This window comes from Kogia breviceps, chromosome 2, assembly GCF_026419965.1.
Source record: "Kogia breviceps isolate mKogBre1 chromosome 2, mKogBre1 haplotype 1, whole genome shotgun sequence".
Classification (NCBI taxonomy): Eukaryota; Metazoa; Chordata; class Mammalia; order Artiodactyla; family Physeteridae; genus Kogia; species Kogia breviceps.
In genome coordinates this window covers 55,557,955-55,571,445 of record NC_081311.1, presented here as the reverse complement: position 1 = coordinate 55,571,445, position 13,491 = coordinate 55,557,955, and positions in this window count along the sequence as shown.

The window sequence follows — 13,491 nt, the reverse complement described above, 5'->3', positions numbered from 1 at the left end:
GCAAATTGATGGCCCAAATTTGCCACCACGTGTGGAGGCCGCCCATGCCTCCCTCCTCTCCTCAGGCCCTGCCGCCCCGAGAAAACAAAGCCTCGGGATGTAGGGTGTCTCTGTGAAGCCTGGGGGCGGAGGTCATCTGCAAGCCCACGTGCTGTGTCCAGGAGACCAGGTCTCGTCCTCAGTGGGTCCCAGGCCTGGAGGAGCCTTAGTATCTGTTCCTGAGTGCAGTGGGCAGACATGCCAGGAGAGAGGCATCTGGCCACAGCCTCACCTGGCTGTCCAGGCCTTTGGACTTGGGTCGGGTGCACATGGAATGAGCACTGGACCAGGAGCCTGGCCAGATGGGGTTCTAGTCCTGTCTCTGCCCACACCTCATGCCGTGGCCTAGGCAGCTCCAGAATCTAATGAACTCTCCACTGTGTCTTGAAAGTGGCTATGCACTGTCACGTCGGGGCTGCCATATGTTCTTTCTTCTCAGCCTGGAAGACACCTGCCCTGCCCCACCCCCTCCCTCCTCCTCCCCAGCCTCGGCCCAGCTGCTCTCCATCTTCTCCCGCACCCTCAAGCCCAGGCCACGCGCCCATGGGGCCCTGAGCTCCCAGCTCTGAGCCCTTCGCCAGCAGCCTTATTCTGGCCCACTGAGTCCTCTGTCAGCACCCTGCCCCCGAGACTTCTGCCCCCAGGACTCAGTTGCCTCATCTCCTTGAGGGTGTGAGGGCTAGATAAGTTCCCAGCCAGGACTTACTGACTCCAGCGGGTCCCCAAGACCCTCACTCGCTGCTGAATTGATTTTGTTTGCTGATTCTGCAAACAGCCACCATGTGTCAGGCCTCCATCAGGGGCTGGGGAGAGAAAGTGATGAATCAAATGGCCCCTTGTCCAGGCAGGGAGATAGGACATGGGGCTCAGAGCCGAAAGTGATGAGCGCCCTCATTGGACCTCTAAGCTCTGTAGAAATTCAGACGGCGGGCAGCGGGGGAGCTCTGAGGCACCAGGCTCAGCCTCCCACCGGGGGTGCTCCTCCAGCCTCCATCTCTCCCTGATCAATAGGGGCCGCCTGGGCTTGCCATGGGGCCCAGATGGGAAGGGAACAGTCGGGCCCAAGGTGACAGAGTGAGGGGCAAGGGGGAGGACCACGGCAGAATCCTTACAGGCACACTGGCTCCCACCTACTTCCCTGGCTAAGCAGACTCGAGCCTATGCCAACCCACTCAGTTTTAAGGGGAAGGAAAGGGCCAAGAACCGCTTTATGAGACACGCCTCCTAAGCTCCAGAAACGTATCTGGGCCCTTCTTGTTTCCTTCTGACGAGATTTTACCAGTGAAGGGAGGAAGGCCCAGAAAGATGAAGTGACCTGCCAACCCAGGCCAGGTCTGAAGGGGCGACTCGAAAGCTCTCCCAGGAGGCAGTCTCCCTGCCCCTCCACACTGCCCACTTAGCTCACAGGCCCTTCCGCCTCTGCCCAGCGAAGCATCCAGAGGCTGAAGGAGAAGCAGAGAGAGAGGAATGGGGCGTTCAGGTCCACCTGGGGGGCCCAGGGGCTCTAGACCAGATCCAGCTCAGTTCCTCGCTCAGTGCGTGCAGCTCAGCAGCTGGCCACCCTCCCTTCATCTGTCCAATAGGTAGTGGCTGCCACTGGGACTCTGAGGGTTCTTGTGCAAAGGAGGAGAAAGTCCTTGGTAGACTGTAAAGTGCTGTGCCCACGAGGGCCAGGGTGACTGTGGGGGCCAACAGCCCGGGGTGGCCAGAAAGAGCTCTTGTTCCATGTCACCAAAGGGCACCCCTGGAGTGCACTTGCCCCCACACACACAACCCCAGGCAAGTCATAGACTTCAGACCTTTCTGAGTCCTTATAAGGGTGGAGGTGACTCCTCACATCTGCTGGCTTATCAGGCAAGCTGGCATCCAAGAGGAAATCAGAGAGGGGCAGGCTGGCGGACAGGGGGTGCCTCAAAGGGCGCTACATGGGCATTCCAGAAGCATCACCAGCCAAGCCAACAGCCCCAAGGGAGGAGAGCAGAGACCCTAGAGCAGGTCTGATTGCCCCAGCCTGGGGGAACAGAGGCCCCCAGAGTGGGCCTGAGGGACCCCAGAGCTAGCTGAGGGCCTGCTAGCCCTACATGAGCCCTACAGAGAGGGCTTGAACGGAACTGCCACATTTCCTGGGAAGCAGCTGGAGGTCTCCGGTCTAAAGTCTCCCAGCAAGGGGAGTCGGGGCCCAGAGAGATCCAGAATCCTGGGATCCCAAGGCTGAGTCCATCCACCACCTCTGCACTGTCCTTCCTCCCTTATAAGAGCCCTTCCAGAGAGACCGGCTGCCCAGGCTAGCTCTGGGGGCCTCTGTTCCCCCCAGGCTGGGGCACCTCACAAGCACTTCCCATAACGGGGAGCTCACCCCTGCACAGGTAGCCTGTCCGCTTTCCTCCAGCTCAGTTAAAAAGGTCTCTACACACACACACATATGCGTGGAAATGCACTCACTCTTCACACACACGCGCACACACTCACACATTCATGCCCAGACACAGAGACACAGGTACACTCACAGGTGAGCTGGGGTTTTTTCATTTTGAAGTTTTTTAATACACAAAACGAACATCCCAGAAACAGAACAGGCATTGACTTATTAATGATGAAGCACTGTTTAAAGAAGCCCCCTATAGGAATATAGTATAAATAGACACGAAAGAAGGTGAACATTTTAGGATTAAACGCAAACCCTAACACACACTTTTATGCCACACTCCTGCACAATGTGCACAACAGTCAGGCCCCAGTGTGCACCTGGGTCAGACCACCCATACAGACCCTTCCTCTGCCTGCCCACCCCTGTTCTAGGATGCTTGAGACTCCATCAGGCCGTGCGCAGTGCCTGACAGATGAGCTGACACGGCTGAAACATGGGGGAAATGACCAGACTCAAGGTGAAGTGTGATTTCTCCCTTCTAGCTCAAGTACTTCATTACCTCTCTGACCTCCGATGGCTAATAAAGGTGTCTAATTCATGTGGCACTAAAATAGCATCTTAATGTGCACCACGACTTATCTCCTAAAATTAATGCTATGACAAGTAATGAGGGTCTCCATTAGCTACTATCTGCATGTGGAAATTCTCATTTTTCCAGAGTGGGCTAATGTCTCTGAAAGTCCCCCTTCGGGGAGCTTACCTTTCCAGGCTCTAGACACAGAGCAGATTGGAAGGCACTAGACCTTGTCCCCAGGCTACCACAGACAAACAACTGCCAGCCAGTCGCTCAGGAAAACAACTTTGACCGAGGACCACCAGTGACGCTGCCCCAGGCATGGAAGGACAGGCAAGAGGGCCCAAGTGTCCCTGAGCTAACCTGCCCGAGGACGTACAAATGTCTCCATGGTGGAGCCCATGTTGGGTATCCCGGGTATCCCCAGCAGGTTGTAACTCACTCAGCCCAGGGGAAGTCCATGAAGACTTCTCAGAAGAGGTGGTAATTCACCATCATCCTAATTCCATTTGGTGTTTGCATGAATAAGATTGGTAAATTGCATGGGGATGTGATGTGGGCCTCCATCGTTGCATTCTTTCATAGTGGTATTAATTTCTGGGATTCCTCCCAAGATTGATTATTGCATCTGATTTAAGATTTGGGGCACAATATCACTAATTATTAGAGAAATGCAAATCAAATCTACAGTAAAGTATCACCTCACACCAGTCAGAATGGTCATCCTCAAAATGTCTACAAATAATAAATGCTGGAGAGGGTGTGGAGAAAAAGGAGCCCTTCTACACTGTTGGTGGGAATGTAAATTGATACAGCCATTATGGAGAACAGTAATGGAGGTTCCTTAAAAAACTAAAAATAGAACTACCTATGATCCTGCAATCCCACTCCTGGGCATATATCCAGAGAAAACCTTATTTCAAAAAGACACATGCACCCCAATGTTCATTGCAGCACTATTTACAATATCCAGGACATGGAAGCAACCTAAATGTCCATCAACAGAGGAATGGCTAAAGAAGATACAGTACATATATACCATGGAATATTATTCAGCCATAAGAAAAGAACAAAACAATGCCATTTGCAGCAACATGGATGGACCTGGAGATTGTCATACTGAGTGAAGGGTGTCACACAGAGAAAGTCAAATATCATGTGATATTGCTCATATGTTGAATCTAAAAAAAGGCTACAAATGAACTTATCTACAAGATAAAAATAGAATTACAGATGTAGAAAATAAACTTACAGTTACCGGGGGATAAAGGAGGGGAGGGAGAAATTGGAAGATTGGGATTGACACATACACACTACTATATATAAAATACATAACTAATAAGGACCTAGTGTATAGCACAGGGAACTCTACTCAATACTCTGTAATGGCCTATATGGGAAAAGAATCCCCAAAAGGTGGATATATGTATATGTATAACAGATTCACTTTGCTGTATACCTGAAACTAACACAACATTATAAATCAACTATACTCCTATAAAAATTTTTTTTAAAGATACATGCACTCCAGAGTTCATAGCAGCACTATTTACAATAGCCAAAGCATAGAAACAACCTAAACGTCCATCGACAGATGAATGGATAAAGAAGATATAGTACATATATACAATGGAATATGCCTCAGCCATAAAAAAGAATGAAATAATGCCTTTTGCAGCAACATGGATGGACCTAGAGATTATCATATTAAGTGAAGTAAGTCAGACCGAGAAAAACAAACATCACATGATATCACTAATATGTGAAATCTAAAAAATGATACAAATGAACTTATTTGCAAAACAGAAATAGACTCACAGACATAGAAAACAAACTTATGGTTACCAAAGGGGATAGCGGAGGCAGGGGGGACACAGGCTGGGGGGAGATACATTAGGAGTTTGGGATTAACATATACACACTACAATATAGAAAACAGGTAGACAGCAAGGACCTACTGTATAGGACAGGGAACTATACTCAGTATCTTGTAATAACCTGTAATGGAAAAGAATCTGAAAAAGAATATGTGTGTGTGTGTGTGTGTGTGTGTGTGTGTGTGTGTGTGTTTGTATGTATAACTGAATCACTTTGCTATATGCTTGAAACTGACACAACATTGTAAATTAACTATACTTCATTAAAAAAAAATAGATTTGGGGCACAGCCAAGCCCTCCAGGCCAGAGCCCTTTCCTCACCACTGTGCATAGACACACGGTACTTGTCACGTGCTGACTCTCACCAACTCCTACCAGATTTACAACAGCAATGACTGAAAGACGCTGAACTAGCAAGAGCCATTCAGATGCCTTCCTTCCCCCTTCTCCCTGACCTCCACCCTGAACACTCTCCCTTCCCACTTGTGTCTTCCTCCTTCCTTCTTTCAGGTCTCAGCTCAGAAGTCACCTCTTCCAGGAAGCCTTCCTTGGTTGAGGTGCTTCTGCTGTATGCTCCCAGAGCCCCCTGAACTGCCCCCATAGCAGTACCTTCCCCATGGGATTTTCTAGTCTGACTCCTTATCTGCCTACCTATCAGACAGTGAGATGTGTGAGGGTAAGACCAAGCTTTCTTCTCATCTCCCACACCCACGATGGTTGTACATAGCTCACCAGATACCTGTGTAACCTTATCTCTATTATCCTATTTGATCCTCCAGCTGTCTTAGAAGGCAGAAAGATTATTATTGATACCCATTTCACACATGGGAAGATGGAGGTCCTCAAAAGGGGAAGCAGCTGCCCAGCATCACATATCAGTAGCAACTGACAGCTGGAGGGCTGGGACAGCGGCGTCTTCATCAATGTCAAGTCTGATTCTTTCCTGGGGCTCTTTCACCTCTTGAGTCGAGGACTGGGTTTGAGACAAATTGCCGTGTAGAGGGATCGATTCATCTCAAATTATTAATGATACATTATCTGAACAAATGCTAAGCTTAGGTGCCCCAGCTTCCCAGGCATGGCATATCCCCTGCCCAGCTCTGCTTTGTAGATGGTGACCCCCCCCCTCCAGCTGTGCACCCATCCTGGCATCTCTTTGGACACCCTGCGGAGAGAATCCCGGTCCCTTCTCCACCCTGCAGGATGCTCTCTGGCTCCCCAAGGCTAGCCCTCCACCACCCACTTCGTCTCCTGTTCGTGTGTGGCAGTTTCAGTCAATACCTGCCCATTCCAAACACGCCTATCACCCGCACACAGGAGGTTTCCGTGCATGGGGGGCTTCCGCTCTGGGGAGCTCCAGGGCTGCTTATCTGGGCTCAGCAAATCCAGCCCTGCATCCCCCTTCCTGTGTGGACGCCAACCCGGTGGCCAGTGGTATTTCCCAGAATGTCCACACTGCACGACCGGTGGCAGAGCCCCACAGTTCTGCTTCCTCTCGGAAATCCAAAGGCACAGGGGACTGAGGGGGTGGGAGGGTGTCTCAAGGAAGGTTCTAGGCCACTGGTGTCCTGGAGCACCTCTCCTGTGTAGTCAATGGCATGGACTCTCAATCACCCTTCAGCCCCCAGCCTAGCTGTCACTTCCTCCAGAAAGCCTTCTGTATTACCACCTCGGCCCTTAGTCAGAGGAGTCTTCTAGTTCAATGACACGACTCAGCGTTTGTGTCCAGAGTGGCCAGGCACAAAAGGCGCCAGGAGACAAGCTCAGGGATTCAGACTTGCTCCTGAGGTCCATGGAAGCCACTGAGGAATTATAAGCAAGGAAGGAAGATTAGCTCAGTTGTGGCTTAGGAAGAGCCCTCAGTCTGAAAGGTAGAGAAATAGTTAGAGGGAAGAAGCGCCCGGGGAAGAGAGAAGCAGCCAGAGACGACGGCAGTGACCCAGCAGGCCAGAGGTGGCGCTGGCAGTAGGGCGGGGACAGAGGCGTGGGAAGGAAGCAGGCAGAAGCAAGGGCGGTAGGAGGATGGACCTCCCAGTGGCTGACAAGATGAAGGTACTTGGGTGACAGGAAGAGGCCAGTGGGGACCCCGGGATCCTGCCTGGGGGACTAGGATGGGGGTGGGGCACTACTAAGCTTGCACACCCAGGGTGAGGTGAGAATTCCCTGACATGGCTCTGAAAACTGTGTGTAAATTAAGCAGTGCTGGGACTTGCCTGGCAGTCCAGTGGTTAAAACTCCACATGTCCACGGCAGGGGGCGCGGGTTCGATCCCTGGTCAGGGAACTAAGATCCCGCATGCGGAGTGGTGCGGCCTAAATAAATAAATAAATAAACCATGCAGTCCGGCTCAAAAAGTATCTTCCTGGCATTTTGTTAAAGATTTCCGCTGTGTGCAAAGTTGAGCCAGGGATTCCCCGGTCAGCTTCCAGAGCCCCTGTGCGCCCACGTCCCGATTCCTGCCTGGCTCTGAGTCCTGGCTTCTCTCGTCCTCCTTCAGGAAGGAGGCTGACCCCCACCCCCATCTCTCAGGAACCTCCTCCTCCTGCCTTTTCACCAGCCCCCTGTGGGTTCTGAGCTGCCGAGGTCACCAGGTTCTTTCTCATTCAGGGGTCCTCTCAGCTGCACAGTCAGCCTCCTGTGGGGAACACTACATCCATCTCCCCAACCCAGAGAGGAGAGGGCCTGGCTCGGGACATGGGCCAGAATGGACACCCAGGTGTCCGGACAGCTGGCCCAGGATTCTCTTTGCAGCTGCATCCTTGTGGTGGGGTAACATGCTGGCTAAGAAGGGCGTTCAAACCCAGCTTTGTGACTAAACAACAGGTGCTGTAAGTAATTTGCTTAACCTCTCTGTGCCTGTTCCCTCATTCTTGAGAGGGGATGTCAACAGTAGTAGCTCCCCCACTGCTGGGTCTGAGGATCAAACGAGTGGCTCTAGGAAACTGCTTAGCCTGGCACCTGGCCTGTAGTAGGCATTCAGGGAATTGCAATGATGATTGCTGTTAAAAATGTCTGTGGTGCCCAGGGTCCCTCCCTGGCCTGGGTGAGGGGAAACGCCAGTAACAGTCCAGCCCATGCGCAAGGAGAGGGGAATGAGGCTGCACTTTTGAAGGCAGGAGTGTCCAAAATTAATGGGCAGGACTTCCCTGGTGGCGCAGTGATTAAGAATCTGTCTGCCCATGCAGGGGACACAGGTTTGAGCCCTGGTCCGGGAAGATCCTGCATGCCGCGGAGCAACTAAGCCCCTGAGCCACAGCTACTGAAGCCCGCACACCGAGAGCCCACACTCCGCAATAAGAGAAGCCACCGCAGTGAGAAGCCCGCACATTGCAAAGAGCAGCCCCCGCTCGCCGCAACTAGAGAAAGCCCGCGCGCAGCCACGAACACCCAAAGCAGCCAAAAAAAAAAGTAATGAGCAAATTTTATAGCCTCACATTTGGCACCTATATGTGATGAGATTCATCCTAATTGTCATTAGCCGTGGTGGCAGCTGGTCGAGGGCACAAGCTGGCCTCATCCAAAGTCCTTGCTCTTAAGCACTGCCTCGTGGTGCACCCAGGCCATGTGGCTGAAATCACACACCTTCTCTCTCCAAGGGCAGCAGCAGGAACCTCTGTTATTCCAACACCCCCAGGCTCAGACCTCAAGGGAACCAAATCTGCCGCCTCCAGGCCTGCTGTGGGTGCCCCCCCTCCGCCACTGTCTGCTAGCTGAGTCCCACACACTGAGAGGCAGCTTTGCCCACCCTGCTGCCCAGTGAAGAATGGCACGCTCCCCGTTCAAGGGTGCTCACTGGCCCTTATCACAGGAGAGTGATGTCTGCGGCGCCGAGCCGCAGCTCCTGCTCGCCTGGTCAGCACTCTGTGGACGGCAGGGAGGCCGCAAGAGACAGACCCTGCGCTTGACAAACACCACGTGGCCGGGCAGCCAGGCAGCAGCAGAATGAAATCAGAAGGGAAGGAGGTGAACCTGGCATCCTGACCAGGTGCTGGTGGACACACCGGGCTTCCGCAGGGAGGATCTAAGATGGAGAAAATTGGTGACCTTGGCCATAAAGGGGATTGATTGGCCCGGGACCCATTGTGCTTGCAGAGGTGCGGCCTTGCCTGGCCCTGCTTCCTGGAGGAAGGGTGCCCTCAGAGACTTCAATTCACCAAGGTTCAATGAGCTAATAAGTTGTGCTGGGGCGGGAGGAGGCTGGTGGAGGTTTTCCAACTATGAACACCAGAAGAGATGGCTTCAGGGACCTGAAAGGGCCTGACCATGACCCTTGTCCATGGGAGGAAGAGGGAACTAAGGAAGACGACGGCTTGGCTTGGGACTCAGATGGAGCTGAGTTTAAACGACCTTCTTGGGCAAGTCCCTTCCCCTCACCAAGGCTGCTTCCCCATCTGTCAAACGGGAGTGGCAATCCTATTTATGGGGAACCAGCTACGCACGAGGCACTTTGCTACCAATCTTACGGGCGTGAACTCATATAATCAGAACCAGAATCCTAGGAGGTAGCTACTACTATTTTTTTTTTTTTTTTTTTTTTTTTTTTTTTTTTTTTTTTTTTTTTGCGGTACGCGGGCCTCTCACTGTTGTGGCCTCTCCCGCTGCCGAGCACAGGCTCCGGACGCGCAGGCTCAGCGGCCATGGCTCACGGGCCCAGCCGCTCCGCGGCATGTGGGATCTTCCCGGACCGGGCACGAACCCGCGTCCCCTGCATCGGCAGGCGGACTCTCAACCACTGCGCCACCAGGGAAGGCCCAGCTACTACTATTATTATTAGCATTTACAGATGAGGAAACTCAGGCCCAGAGAATGAAATGACTTTTCACAGGTCCCACTCTGAGTTGCACACCAGGAATCAAACGCAGGCAGCCAGCTTGTACCTAAACCCTTGGCCACGCCCCTTTTCTTCCTCTTGTCGCGAAATACACTAACAACAGCAAACCAGCAGCACGGTCTATGGGCTGAGACAGGAACAAAAACTTTCCACGGATGAACTCCTTTAATCCTCACACTAAACCTATGAAGTGGGTACCAATGTAACCTCCATTTACAGATGAGGAAGCTAAAAAACAGAGAAGGTGAGTTACTCACCTAAGTCACCAAGCTCATGGGCGACAACAGTGAGAGTTGAGCCCGGGTAGTCTGGCTCCAGGGTCCTGACCTTGACCTCATGCAAAGGCATGAAAGGGCCTCACCCAGTGTGTAGCAAAATGGCACAGAGCAGGCTCAGCGAAGGATTTTTCTACCCTGGGGCAGCCCTTCTCCCTAAAAGGAAGACAGATGTAGTGAACACTGGGGCAGGCTCCCCACGTGCCCAATGCAAGCTGGGCTTCGCGAGAATTTGGAGATGATCTTGGCAGACTTCGAGCTTCCACTGCAGAGGGCATGGGTTCAATCCCTGGTCGGGGAACTAAGATCCCACATGCCTGCGCAGCATGGCCAAGGAAAGAAGGAAAGAAAGAAAGAAATGCCTCTGGTTCAGGGAAGATGGAGGGAAAGCGGGGGTCAAGGGCCCCAGTGTGCGGGGGCTTCTTAGCAGAGGTGGGCTAGCAGGCAGGTGGGGCTGTGTCGGAAAAAGGGAGAGCACACTTCCAGTGAGCCACTGGGCTTGAGTGAGAGCTAGGAGGTGAGCGGCTATTGGACAGTCGAGGCTGAGGTAGCAGATAGATATCGGGAAGGGCTGTCAGGATCTCCAACTCCAAAGAGCGCCACGATGCCTGGCCAGGGCTGTGGGTCACAGGAAGCAGCCAGTGGGTGGACAGCTCGGCAGAGTCACAGGGAGGTGGCAGGGAGGAGCAGGCAGCCTTACCCCAGCCTGACGCTCCGGCTCGGGCCAGCCCCTGCCTCTGCCAGGCCAGAAACGCTGGGCCTGCCTCCTGAGGGGTCCCACCCTCCTCCCCGCAGCTTTGCTCCCATCCTCCAGCCCTCTGGGGCCCCACCCCTTCAATCATTACCCCAGATCATTGAACTGGAGGTCTGTAATGCTGACACTCCCTCAGAGAGCATTTATCTGGAAAGTCATAAAATCACACCAGGCATGGTAATTAATGATTAGAGATGTTTATCCCTCAGCTGGCTCTGGCCTGTGGGAGTCTGTTGTGGGGACAGAGGCGGGCTTCCCTCCGCAGAGTGGAGGTGGGCGGCTGCCGCTGCCAGGTTCTTGCCGTCGGAGCTGTGCCAACAGAGGAGGTGAAGGTCAAGCCCTGCAGCCCCTCGCTGGGGGGCCCGGTTGGCGCACTGAGCCATCTTCCCAACAAAGCCGTCCAGGGCTGGCTCCTAACACCTGACCTCTCCTACCCCCATGCCTTTGTATGCACCGTGCCCCTCACCAAGAATACCGTCCTGTCCGTGCCTCAAGGCTCGGCCACCTCCAGGGAGCCCTCCCTGACCACTCTGGGCACAGAGCTGCTCCGTTGCAGGCCATCAGGATTCTCGCCTCCTCTGATCTTCACCTGGCTGTGTGCATCCTGTGGCTGCATCCTGATCACTCAGCCAGACCCAATGTTCCCAGAGGGTACATATTCACTCCCATCCTCCACCCCGCCACTCTCCCATACCCAGCACTGGACCACGCACCCAATAGGTCCTCAAAAATGAACCATGACACCAGAGTGTTAGAGTTGCAAGAGAACCCCCCTCACCCCCTAGACAATGCTCTGCATGTATGGACATCGGCTCCTGGCTCTGGGGAGCAGGCCCAGGCTCCTTCTCAAAGGGACTTGTAGCCCAGACAAGGCCAAGGCCCAATGCACACCAGCTTGGGAAATGGAGACCTGGACCAGAAGTTAGGAGCTTCCTTAGCATCTGACAGCATTTTGGGTGGCAGAGCCAGCACTCAAGTCAAGGTCTTCAGGCACCTGGGCCTGGCTCCCCAGGAAGAGTGGTGGCCCACCTGAAGTCACCTGGAAAAGGCTGGAGGATCCTGGGCCCTGGGGCGTGGGCTGGCTCTACCACCAAATTTCTATGTCACCCCAGGCATGTCCCTGATCACCTGGGCCTCAGGGTGAAGGTGATGAGCAGAGCATAAACCTGCTGGTGCACAGGCAAGCTCTGAGTAGGGTAGCCAGGCCAAAGCGTCCGTCTGCCCTAAAGCCAGAAGGATCTGGATGGGAGAGGGCTCTGTGGCTGAGTGGGCCTCTCATTCCTCCTTGGACACAGGCAGAAGCACAGGCACTGCCCCTTCTCACCCAGCCTGCCCGGCTCCTTGCAGGCAGCAGCTGCCCAGGGCATTCTCAGGGAAGCTACAAAGGCCAGGTCCCCTGGTGCTGGCATTCACCCATCCAGGCCCAGTGCTTCCGTGGACTGAGCCAACTCCCAGGGCAGCAGCCAGCACCCAACCAGCCACCCACCTCACAGAGCCCCCCCTACTGTCCTATGAGTCACTGAGGCCCAAGTATCAGGTCATCTAGTCCAGCCTGGCCCAGAGCCTTGCCCCAAGATGCTCTGCAGGGATGAAAAGGGCCCAGTACTTAGAAAAGTTATGCAGCATAGCTGGTCTTGGAGATCAAGAGCTCATTGCAAGTTAAAGGCAGAGACAAGGCTTTCAGGAGGAAACAAGACTAGGTTCTTAAACAGCCTAGGTATGTGCATGTGTGTGTGCATGTGTTTTATGGACACAGAGAGAGATGTGTAAAGATACAGCCCAGGCCATTAGCATCGCTTGCCCTGGGAAGTGAGAATTACAGAGGGTGGTGGCTATTGGCAACTGCTTTATAGCACTCTATACTTCCCTCTGATCACAGTGAGTATGTATTTCTTTTGAAATTACATTAACTATTTAAATAAAGTAACGTTAGGAAAAGAAATCTGTTTAACTTTGTTTAACCCAGCAGTTCCCAAGCTTATTTGATGATGAATTGTTGCTTTGTGTAATGCCTAGAAGCATCCACTGGAAGAAGGGATGTGCACAAAATATACTCTGGAGAAAGATAAACTTGTCTAGTTTTTCATAGAAAAAACCATGGTCCCTTCTGACTCCGGGAACCAGGAAGAGGAAACGGTTTGCAGAATCCAGACACTACATCAACCTCAGAGATAGACCAGAGCCCGCAGCTCCCGAAACACCAGTCCAGACGCTGCTGCTCTGCCTGGTTCCCTCTCTGAGTTTGAGATGAGCTGCAGGCAGGGGTGGTGAAGAGGGTACAGTGTCACAGGGGAAACACTTGGTACAGAGAGAGTGACAGGACCACAGAGGAGTAGGGCCGAGCCAGTGCTGCGGGGTAGGCACAAGCCCTCCTGGGAAGAACTAGAAACCAGGAGCCGCCACACGGCCATGACATCCTGCAGCCAAGCATCAAGTCCCAGTTCCGGTCCCTTCCAGCTCCCCAACTCTGGGCAAGTTGAATTTCTCTGGGCATGAAATAGGGTCCAGATGGGATGGTCCCTAAGGTCCCTGCAGCCTGAAATTCCAGGATTCTCGGCTTCACAATGACCACTGTAGGTATGACCCTACGAATTATCATCTCCACTTTATAGATGATATAACTGAGGCTCAGAAAGGGTAATTTTTTTTTAAATGAATGTATCTGCCCTTTTTTTTTTTTTTTTTTTTTTTGGCTGCATTGGGTCTTCGTTGTTGTGCGTGGGCTTTCTCTCTAGTTGCGGCGAACTGGGGCTACTCTTCGTTGCAGTGCAC